Here is an 11,208-nt window from a genome sequence, read left to right on the forward strand (position 1 = left end):
AACGACGGCAAGCCAGAGATGGGCAGGCGCGCGCGAGAATGTGCAAAGTCATCAAGCAGCCGCGGGAGCCAGCGCCGCATCCGCAAACGCGTCCCGGTCACGCGCATCATCTATCATCCGTCCGAGGAGCTTCACGCGAGATCCGGCGTGGGTGTCTCTTACCCTCCGTAGGCTCCGAACGTAAAGCTCCTCTTCCTTTGCGGCATAGCGGACCGCGCCAGCGGGGACCGAGTCCGCGGAGGACCCGATGGACTCGGTGGTACCGAGCGCGTGTGTGCGCGCCTCCTGCTCGCTTCCACGCCTTGTTCGCAAATGGGGAGGGAAAGAGGATTGGATGGTGGGGGGGGGGGGGGGGGGGACGATGCCAGTCGCCCTGGGAACCAAAAGTGCGGGCCGGTGGGGGCCGGTCTAACCCCCCCCCCCCCCACATTCAGGCGTTTTCTGATGGCCTCGACGCAGATTAAAATTCCAATATTTGTGCGTGAAAATGGATTTCCACACACCCCCCCCCTCCCCGTCATTAAAAAAAAAAAAAAGTTCATTTGTTTGCGCAGCTTCCGGGAAAGGTTATGCAGATTTCAATTTTCCTCGAAATTGATTTCAGCCTCGGGCTGGTCAAACATACGGCCCGCGGGCCAAAACTGCGTCATCCGGGGGTCCAATTCTCGAGAATGCGTTCGCTGCTATTTTTCTACAGTTCGATGACGCTGAGGCGCCAAATCTAGTTTCAGGGGCACAGAATGATAAAATAGTGCGCCACAGTTGGGGGGGGGGGGGGGGGGAACTTTTTTTGTTTGTTTTCACGCACACCCACAACTTGTATGTGTATGTATATACAGTGATGCCTTGGTTCTCGACCACAATCCACTCCAGAAAACAGTTTGAAAAGTGAATTGTTCGAAAACCAAATTGAAGTTTCCCATTACAATGACTGGAAAAAGAAATCATGCATTCCAAACCTAAAAAATTTGGCTTTTTAAAACATTTTTTTTAGCTTTTCCTGATAATAAATAGCATAGTAGACATACGTGTATCATTTAAATACTTTATCTAATAAAATAATTGAAGATTTTTTTTTTAAATTCCAATATTTGTGCATGAAAACAGACCTTACCCCCCCCAAAAAAGTTAATTCTTGTTCATTTGTTTGCACAGCTTCCGGTAAACGTTGTGCAGATTTAGTTTTCCTCCAAAGCGATTGCAGCCTCAGAGTGGTCAAACATACGGCGTGCGTGCCAAAACTGCGTCGTCCAGGGGTCCAATTTAGAGAATCCGTTCGCTGCTATTTTTCAATGAAAGATGGCGTCGCTGCTAATTTTGTCCGCTGACGGCAGTTCGATGACGCTGAGGCGCCAAATCAAGTTTCAGGGGCACAAAATGATAAAAGGGTGTGGCACAGTTGGGGGGGGGGAGGGGGTGATGGAACCATTTTTGTTTGTTTTCATGCACACCCACAACTTGTATTTTTATGTATATAGAGTGGTTCCTCTGTTCTCAACCACAATCCGCTCCAGAAAACAGTGTGAAAAGTGAATTGTTCGAAAACCAAATTGATGTTTCCCATTACAATGAATGGAAAAAGAAATAATGCGTTCCAAACCTAAAAAAATTGGGCTTTTTAAATTTTTTAAGCTTTTCCTGATAATAAACTGCATAGTAGAAATACATGTATAGTTTAAATATTTTATCTAATAAAATATTTTAAGAAATATATTTATTTTTTTTGCCTAAAATGTATGCTTTAATAGTAGAGTACGCTAGGTTGGGAGCGCATTGCCGTATCTGTAGCGACTCTTGTAAACTTGTATTTATAAACAAAAGTGCAGAATAACTTTAAATAATAATGAGCGGGGGAATATATATATCTATATATATATATATTCTAAACAAAAAGTAACAAGAAGTGTACGTATCAAATGTCTTCGGGGGTGGTGACTCACCCCCCTTTTAACAAAAAAAAAAAATTTGTTTCTCCCGTTTCTAAAGAACATTTCTGAAGTCACTCATCACGACATCATTAAAACTTTGGAGTGCTCCGCTACACTCAGATTTATTGGGGTGATGAAGTTCGACGAAAATATGGATTTCGTTCCACTTGGCACAGATAGCTTTCATTTCAGCACTTGGGACAAACAACAGTCACTACCGGGACACGTCTGCGCGATGCTGCACAGAAAAACAAAAGTGCGATGATTGTGCCATGTGTGTTATGTCTTTTCTGGGGGGGGGGGGGGTTTCGGGGGGCGTTCGAACAGACAAGAACAAAACGTGTCGTGTGTGGGTCAACTGCTTGCGCCGCACATTATGTTAGTTCTATTTTTTTTCCCCAGCGGCGTTCGAGTATAGATTTACGTTTGAAAAAAGAAGCAAAAATAAATACATAAATAACCCCTCGAAATTTTCGTTCGAAAACCGAAGCTTTACTGTATGCACAAAGGTTGCTGAACTGAACGGCGCTCGCTCACGGGTTCAGAAAACTGTTGAAATCATTCCCTGTTAAAAAGTTCAAATTGCTCACATGATTTGCCATAAAACAACGGGGACATTTGTGAATAGTTATGGAATTTTTCATATTGTGGTCCGACCCACTTGAGATTTGTTTAAAGTGGATGTGATTCGCGTGAGCTCAAAAGTTTGAGAGGTCGCGCCACGCGTCAGCAACTTGATCTAATCTTAAAGGGCCTTCAAAATCATCCATCCATCCATTTTTTAAGCTGCTTATCCTCACAAGGGTCGCAGGAGTTCTGGAGCCTATCCCAGCTGTCATCCGGGTACACCCTGAACTGGTCGCCAGCCAATCGCAGGTCACATCGAGACCAACAGCCGCAGTCACAATCACACCTTGGGGCAATTTATCGTGTCAAATTAATATTGCAATGTTTTGGGGATGTGGGAGGAAACCGGAGTGCCCACCCGGAGAAAAGCCACGTAGGCACGGTGAGAACATGCAAACCGGGATCGAACCTGGAACCTCAGAACTGCGAGGCCAATGCTTTACCAGGTGATCCACCGCGCCGCCCCTTTCATAATCAGTCACATTTTTCTATTGGTCAATATGACATCATGAGAGGCCCAAAATATTGTTTATTGAACTAAAAAAAAAAACAAAAAAAGATTTAATGTGATAATACTCATATTCTTTTCCACAACATAAGTGAAGCTTTTATTTTTCATTTTTGTATTAATTTGGGGTGATTCCACAATTACGACTGACTGCAATCACGTCAAAAGGCACACAAAGAGCCGCTTGAGGACGGAGGGCCAATTTCCCCAAAAATATTTACACGCGACGAGAACGAACGCGCCGCCTTTTTGCCGTTGTATACTTTCTAAATATTTTCCAGGTACTCGCGCGGACAAGGAGCGCACACAGAAGCGGATATTGGGAGGAGGGTTTGCCGAGGAAGGGCCGGCGTCCAAAAATGACAGCGGCGCCGTTCAAAGGGCAATTGTGCTTGGGAAGGGGGCGGAAAGAAGCGAGGCCTTATCTGGCCTTTCGGGTTCTGAAAAATGAGCCCGCCGACTCATTTGTGTGCGCAAATGAGTCCGTTTTCACATGCTGCGGACAAACTCGGAATCGACACTCAACGCCATTGAAGCGCGGACTTCCCAATAAGCCCCCCCGGCCCCCCCCCCACGCAAACACAATTTTGTGTTTTCACAGCCTCTCATTAGAGGGTCACCGTACGATGGAAAATCAACAGTGGTGGGAACTGCGTTAAGAGTTTGGTTTTTGTTTTTTTTTTTTGCCGTCTGTATTATACACGAGTACAGGGGTGCCTTGCAAGTTTTATTCGTTCCATGCTCAGAACTCAAAATAACCCGTACCGGATGGTAAACGAATGAAAATGTCAATCAGTTCTGACCTCCCCGCCACGTAAAAAAATTAAACACGTGAGATTTTTCTCACGGTTTCTTTTCAATTAGAACAGCGCAATACGTACTGTAATTCCCGGCCTACAGAGCGCACCTGTTTATAAGCCTCACCCATTAAATTTGTCAGGGAAATACCATTTGGTACATTCATACGCCGCAGCTGTGTAAAAGCTGCAAGTGCCCGCATCGAAACACGAGATGTTTACAAAGAAAGACTAACGCTAGCAGTGCCGGTTAAATAAAAACATCCCGGTAAAAATCACTGAGACGTGGCAGTGACAGGGCCGGACCACTGATGTAAAAAAGACTGGATGGCTCGTTGGCCACCAAAACTGAAGTCGCCGTCCGCCATCTTGATCCTCCCAAAACGACCTGTGCCGACCTGCGCGTTAATCGCCAGTTTCGTGGTTGTGAGAAAACCTTCCACAGGTAAGTTAGAACGATTTACTTTGACACTGTGAAAGTTTGTTTGTAAAGGTTTTTGTTTTATTTTCTGATGAGCTCAACTCACTTGAACAAAGTTTTGTTTCCAGTTGTTGCTCACCGTTCACTCTCTGCTTCACCTGAATGGGCCGACGGTTTTTCGTGAAAAAGCGATGTCGATATTTTCCCAAATTTCATCAGTGGATTAGCAAGAAAACACATTTTCTGTGAAATTTTGGATGAAATTCATAATACAGAACTCTGCAAATTGAATTTGACTTTCAAATGCAAGGAAACAAGTTGACATTTTCTGTAGGAAATTGGACATCGCGGAGACAACAAATGAACGATGCGCTTAGCATGTATTTGCCCATTACTGGTCCTTAATTCCCAAAATATATCGAAATGATTGACTTCAAATTTCACGATTTTATGACCAAAAAAAAATGCTTAGTTTTTTGCTATGTTGTGCTGAAAGTGGTTCAGAGCGTATTTTGGGAAAAGTTAACATGTCACGGAAATCGGGCCCGAAGGTAATATGCAAGCTTTCTTGCTCGTCACAGTGTTCGATGTCTTTCCTTTGCACTTGGCCTTACAAAGTTGAATTAAAAATCATTCATATTACCAGAACTGAAAAAATGTCAAGCTCACATGACCGGTTTTAATCCTACTTGCCAAACTTTGAGGAAAAACCCCGCCATAATCGCACCTGCAAACCATGTCCTCCACTCATTTTGGGAGTACCAAGATGGCGGCCAACTCTCTTCAACCAATCGATGTGTATGCGCTATCCACTCTTTTTTTTTTTTTTTTTTTTTAGATCAGTGGGCCAGACCGGTAAAAGTCACTTCCTCGGCACATGTATTCCAGCGGTCTCACTCTTACCTTTTCGCACTCGAGTGGCCCCTGGCGGCTGTTAGAAAAAAAATGCACAAATTACCCGCATCGCCGCATAAACCGCAAGGTTGAAAGCGTGTGAAAAAGGTAGCGGCTGATGGGCCGGAAATTACGCTAGTCATTTATTGTCATGGCAGAGTAAATGAGAATGGAAAGACGTTTTGCTTCAATTCAGTCCCTACATTGCATTGCTCCACACCTTAGCCACCAGGGGCTAGATAATGCATCAAGATGGTAACTCCCCAGTAAGCCACAGTAATATTAGCCATACTCCACCCCCACCAAAAAAAACCCCATATATATATATGCTTGTGAGCATTGCTATAATTAATCTGTCTACATGTGTTGCTGCTCCATTTGTGTTGAAATATGAATCGCTTTGAGATTTATAAAATCACAATGTGATGCCATTGAGCGATCCCATTTTACATTGTTAGCTTGAGGCTACATTGACATTAATGAGGCAAAGCTTTGCAAAACTTCCTTTTATTTTTGGACTGATGGTAAATGTCAACTAGGAGAGACAAGAAACCATTTTTTTTTTTTTTTTTTTTGGCACAATCTAGCAAGCTGCTGCGTCATATGAAGTGAGTTGACTTGAGGTCACTAGCACCACACAGCAGTCTTATCTCTATTTTTTGTGCTCACAAGTAAAAAAAAAAAAAAAAAATCATTTGAACGACAGCTTACATCCGCACACTCGGAACTTTGTTGACGTGCATCTCCGCTCTGTGCATTTTTCTAAACAACTCACTTTGATTCCTGCCACGGACGGAGAGGAGCTGAACCCGAGGCCCGGCGGAGGCAGACGCATTACGATGAACAGTTTTATTGTTGAAAGGTCACGGAAGGGCTCCGTCCCGGATGCGTCGGCGTGGACGGGCGGGAGGCTGACTTGGTGGCGCCGATTGGGTCAGGAACGCAAACGGGACCGCTTAGAACAAGGAGAAGCCACAGTAAAGAGACCAACACGTTCATTGCGTCGGGTGGGACGTGACACAAGCAGGATTATAGGCACGCGACTGGTGGTCAGGCTGACTCGCTGCAGGTGCCGCAAACAGAGAGAGAGAGAGAGAGAGAGAGAGAGAGAGAGAGAGAGGGCGGGGGGGAGTGAGAGAGGGGGGGGGAGAGGGGAGAGAGAGAGAGAGAGAGAGAGAGAGAGAGAGAGAGAGAGGAGAGTGGGGAGGGGGAGAAAGATCTATCTATTGATCTATCTGTCAGCCTGTCTGTCTATTTTCTTTCTTTCTTTATCTGTCTAGCTGTCTCTTTCTGTCCGTCCTCCGTCTATCTATCTATCTGTCTATTTCTTTCTCTGTCTGTCTATCTATCTATCTCTCTCTCTCTCTCTCTCTCTATCTATCTATCTATCTATCTATCTGTCCTTCCGTCTATATATTTTCTCTGTCTGTCTATCTATCTGTCTGTCTGTCTATTTATTTTCTCGATCTATTTATTTTCTATCTATCTATCTATCTATGGATCTGTCTGTCTGTCTATTTTCTCTTCTTTCTCTGTCTGTCTATCTATCTAGCTGACTGTCTGTCTGTCTGTCTATTTATTTTCTTTCTTTATCTGTCTGTCTCTCTGTCTGTCCGTCCGGCCATCTGTCTGTCTATCTATCTATTTTCTCTCTTTCTATCTATCTATCTATCTGTCTGTCCGTCCGTCCGTCCGTCTATTTTCTTTTTCTGTCTATCTATCCATCCGTCCGTCTGTCTATCTATCTATTTTCTTTCTTTTTCTCTGTCTATCATTGTATCTATCTATTATCTATCTGTCTGTCTGTCTATCTATTTTCTTTGTCTGTCTGTCAATTTATTTTCTCTGTCTTCTGTCTATTTTCTTTCTTACTCTCTCTGTTGTCTGTCTATTTATTTTCTCTCTTTATCGATTATCTATCTATTCATCCATCCATCATTTTCTTTATCTATCTGTCTGTCTATTTATTTTCTTTATCTGTCTGTCTGTCTATCTATCTGTCTGTCTGTCTGTCTGTCTGGGATAGGACGGAGATGGGGAGAGAGGAGGAGAGAGTGGGGCGGGGAGAGAGAGAAAGAGGGGTGCGGGGGAGAGAGGGGGGAAGGGGGGATGTGGAGAGAGGAGAGAGAGGGGGGAGAGTGAGGGGTTGAGGGAGAAAGAAAGAGAGGGGGAGGGGAGAGAGCGGGGAGAGTGAGGGGTTAGCGGAGAGAGCAAGAGAGAGGGAGACGAGAGAGGAGAGAGAGAGAGAGAGAGACGGGGGAGGGCGGGAAAGAGAGGGCCTGGAGAGGGAAGAGACAGGGAGGGGGTGGGGGGAGAGAGGGGAGTGAGGGGGGATGGGAGAGAGCGAGAGAGGTGAGGGAGGAGAGTGAGGGGGTGTGAGGGAGGAGAGAGAGAGAGGAGAGAGGGGGGAGAGAGACTGATAAAGAGAGAGGGGGGTAGTCGGAGAGAGCGAAAGGGCAAAAGAGAGAGGATGCAGCAGCAGCGCCCTCCAGGCTCCACTCACGGAACTGCAGGGCAGTACATGACAATTCCCTCCATCAGGGGGGGGAAAAAAAAAACAAGCCGTGCACTTTCGACTCTTGACTTTGTCAAAATTGCCCAATTTGTTTTCTCATCATATGACCAAAGGCCGTAAACATAGTCGAGAGCAATGAAGGTAATCAATTTCAATTGATTGATGAAGTGATTGAGAAATTTGCTACTTTCGCCCCCTTGGCCAAAACAAAGCCTCGCGCGTTCCTCTGCGCACGGTGACACTTCAGTCACGCTGCCTCCTGTCCTCCATTTTCAAAAATGTATTGAGCATGGCTCAGCAAACGAATACCACGTGACAAGGGAAAAGAAAAGATAGAAAGGAAAGAAAGATTGGTCTCACTCACAACGGTTAATGTGCCCAGAGACAGAGAGAGAGAGAGGAGAGAGGAGAGAGAGAGAGAGAGAGATGCAGTGTGATGGCGCTCCCTTCTGGATAGAGACCCTAACTACAGTGTATGTCGACAACGGCATTTATCGATCCTGCACTGAATGTTGCGTGTTTTGGGGATATGGGAGGAAAGCGGAGTGCCCACCCGGAGAAAAGCCACGCAGGCACAGGGGGGAGAACATGCAAACTCCACACAGGCGGGGCCGGGATTCGAATCCAGGTCCTCAGAACGGCGAGTCTCGTAAGTCAAAGCAAAAGCTCGGTTGAACGAAATGGGGGGGTTTGGCTGTATTCGGGAGGAGAGCGCAAGTCCTCATTAGATTTGACCTCGTTCCCGAACAGTCACGAACGGGTCTTGGATTGAAGTGTGAGATCAAAGGAGTAAGCCACGTTCGGCCTGGAACAGGAAAGCGAGGACGACGGAACAAAGAGCGAGTGAGACTCGGTCCAAAAGCAGCAAACTGAAGCTCCGCTGCGTCCGCCTGACGTGACGCCGAGGGGAGGTGTGAATAATTCAACGGGGGGGGGGGGGGGGGGTGTCTCTATGAAAACTCCTCCTTTTTAACAAGCTAACTGGAAATAGTGAGCAACATTATTTTGGCCTGCTTTTCAAATCGTCCTCACAGTTTTGACATATTTGCTTCCTGATGCCAACAAAGTACTGCAAGGAGATTTTGGAACAAAACAAATCCAGGGACTCATACATATCGATATGCAAACATATTGTCGTATTTTATAGGAACGCACCATAAAACAAAACAAAAAAACGGGAAAATTTTTCAGTTCAGCAAAATCTCATAATCGAAACAACTGACAATTTTCTAGAAAAAAATAAACTCAACCTGACAAGATTTTTGGGAGGAGGGGAAAGTTTAAAATGTGTTTATAAAAGAATAGATAGGATAGCATAGATAGATAGATAGATAGATAGATAGATAGATAGATAGAATGAAAGACAGAGAAGAAAAAAGACAGACAGACAAAGAAAAATAAACAAACAGACAGACAGATAGACAGACAGACAGATAAAGAAAATAGACAGATTGACAGATAAAGAAAATAAACAAACAGACAGACAAAGAAGACAGACAGACAGATAGATAAAGAAAATAAACAGACAGACAGACAGACATAGAAAATAAATAGACAGACAGCTAGATAGAGAAAATAAATAGACAGACAGATGAAGAAAAATAAACAAACAGACTGACAGACAGACAGATAAAGAAAATAAATAGACAGAGAAAGAAGACAGACAAACAGAAAGAGAAAGAAAATAAATAGACAGACAGGTAGATAAAGAAAATAAACAGACAGACAGACAAAGAAAAATAACAGACAGACAGACAGAGAAAGAAGACAGACAGACAGCTAGATAGAGAAAATAAATAGACAGACAGACAGACAGATATAGAAAATAAATAAACAAACAGACAGACTGACAGAGAAAATAAATAGACAGACAGATAAAGAAAATAAACAGACAGAAAATAGACAGACAGACAGATAGCCAGATAAAGAAAATAAACAGAGAAAATAAATAGACAGACAGATAGATAGACAGAGAAAAAGCAAATAGACAGACAGACAAAGAGACAGACAGACAGATAGCTTTCAACAGGCAGGAGGCGGGGTAGACCCTCAACTGGTCGCCAGCCAATCGCACATAAGTGTGGTGTCACGGAAAATTTGAGGTTTAGACATTAATAGCAAAAATGGTCAAATCAGTTGTTAGGTCCAAAGCACGGACTTCTCGCTCAATGTGGACCCAGAGGCTCACGGCACCGGGATAGAGGCAGAGTTATTTTTTTTTAACCAGAGAGTTCGGGGGAAGAAGAACATATCCTCCACACCCGCACGTAAGACTCTCTCCGAGTCTCCCCAAAACCACACGTTTTGTTGAGCTTCACGCATAGGGTGGGGGAGAGCCGGTTTCACAAGACAAGTAAAGTTGTTCTACAGAGACAGTTCATCTTCTCAAGGCCGGGTGTCTCTGAGTGGACACAGTTCTTCCTGTTACAAAAACCCACAAGAATGCAGCTACCATACATTTGCAGTCACCTTCAGCTCTTCAACTTCCCACAGACAAACATCCCTGCGCAGCAACAGAGTCATTAAAAGAGATTTATGACACGTGAGGTGACACATTTCACAGGCCTCTGTGAAATGTGGAAGCTTATCTTACATCAGTCTGCAGAAAAAATAAGAACCAAAGGTCGAAAGCCAATAGGGGCGCATTTTTCTGTGGGAACTCGTGCAAACATGGCGAGGACGCGATACACGTTTTTGGGGAATATTGAGGGGTTTTTTTTTTTTGTTTTTGTTTTTTGTGCCTGCACAATTTTGCAGTCAAAATTAACATGAGCGGCATAAAATGATGTACAAAGACGTTTTAGAGTAAAACCCTGTCATTTTATTGAAACATACATTCATGTGATGCACTGCCACCGAATACATATTTTGATATTCACGTGCGACACTTGCGCATTGCATGTAAACAACAACAACAACAACCACTTGATGGTGTTTGAGACGAGGCGAACCCCGCGAGCAACCGGGGTTCGGGCTGAATCCAGCATTTTACTTGATTCAGTTTTTTTGCTGCGAACTGGGGTTGCCGCCTCATCTCTAGTGGTTTTTTTTTTTTTTTTTAATGATTATTATTATTATTTCTGACCTAAACGACGCCAACATTACATTAAGACACACAACTCGCGTACTTTCTAGCAATACGCGACTTCACTGCGGACGAGCCAAACTGGGTGACTTGACCACATACTGACGGGAGGGATTATTCACGCATATTTATCTTTAATAAAAGACATTTTGTCAAAAAAAAAAAAAAAAAAGCAGAAGGATGATCAAATTTAGTCACATCCGCTTTATACTTGGACTATTCTGACCTTTTAATCTAAAAAAATATAATTGTGAATACTGAAGTTTTTGAAGTCCAACTTTCTATACGCAATTTTACAATTTTATTGTCATACATTGAGACGTCAGTTCCGCGTCATCCGAAATCGTCTTACCCGCCGACGTGAACGTAAACGGAAATAAATCTGTCGGCAAAAGCAGCCGACGTCGTTCGGGTCGCTGCCCGGGGGGTGGGG

This window comes from Syngnathoides biaculeatus, chromosome 2 (genome assembly GCF_019802595.1).
Source record: "Syngnathoides biaculeatus isolate LvHL_M chromosome 2, ASM1980259v1, whole genome shotgun sequence".
NCBI classification, from domain to species: Eukaryota; Metazoa; Chordata; class Actinopteri; order Syngnathiformes; family Syngnathidae; genus Syngnathoides; species Syngnathoides biaculeatus.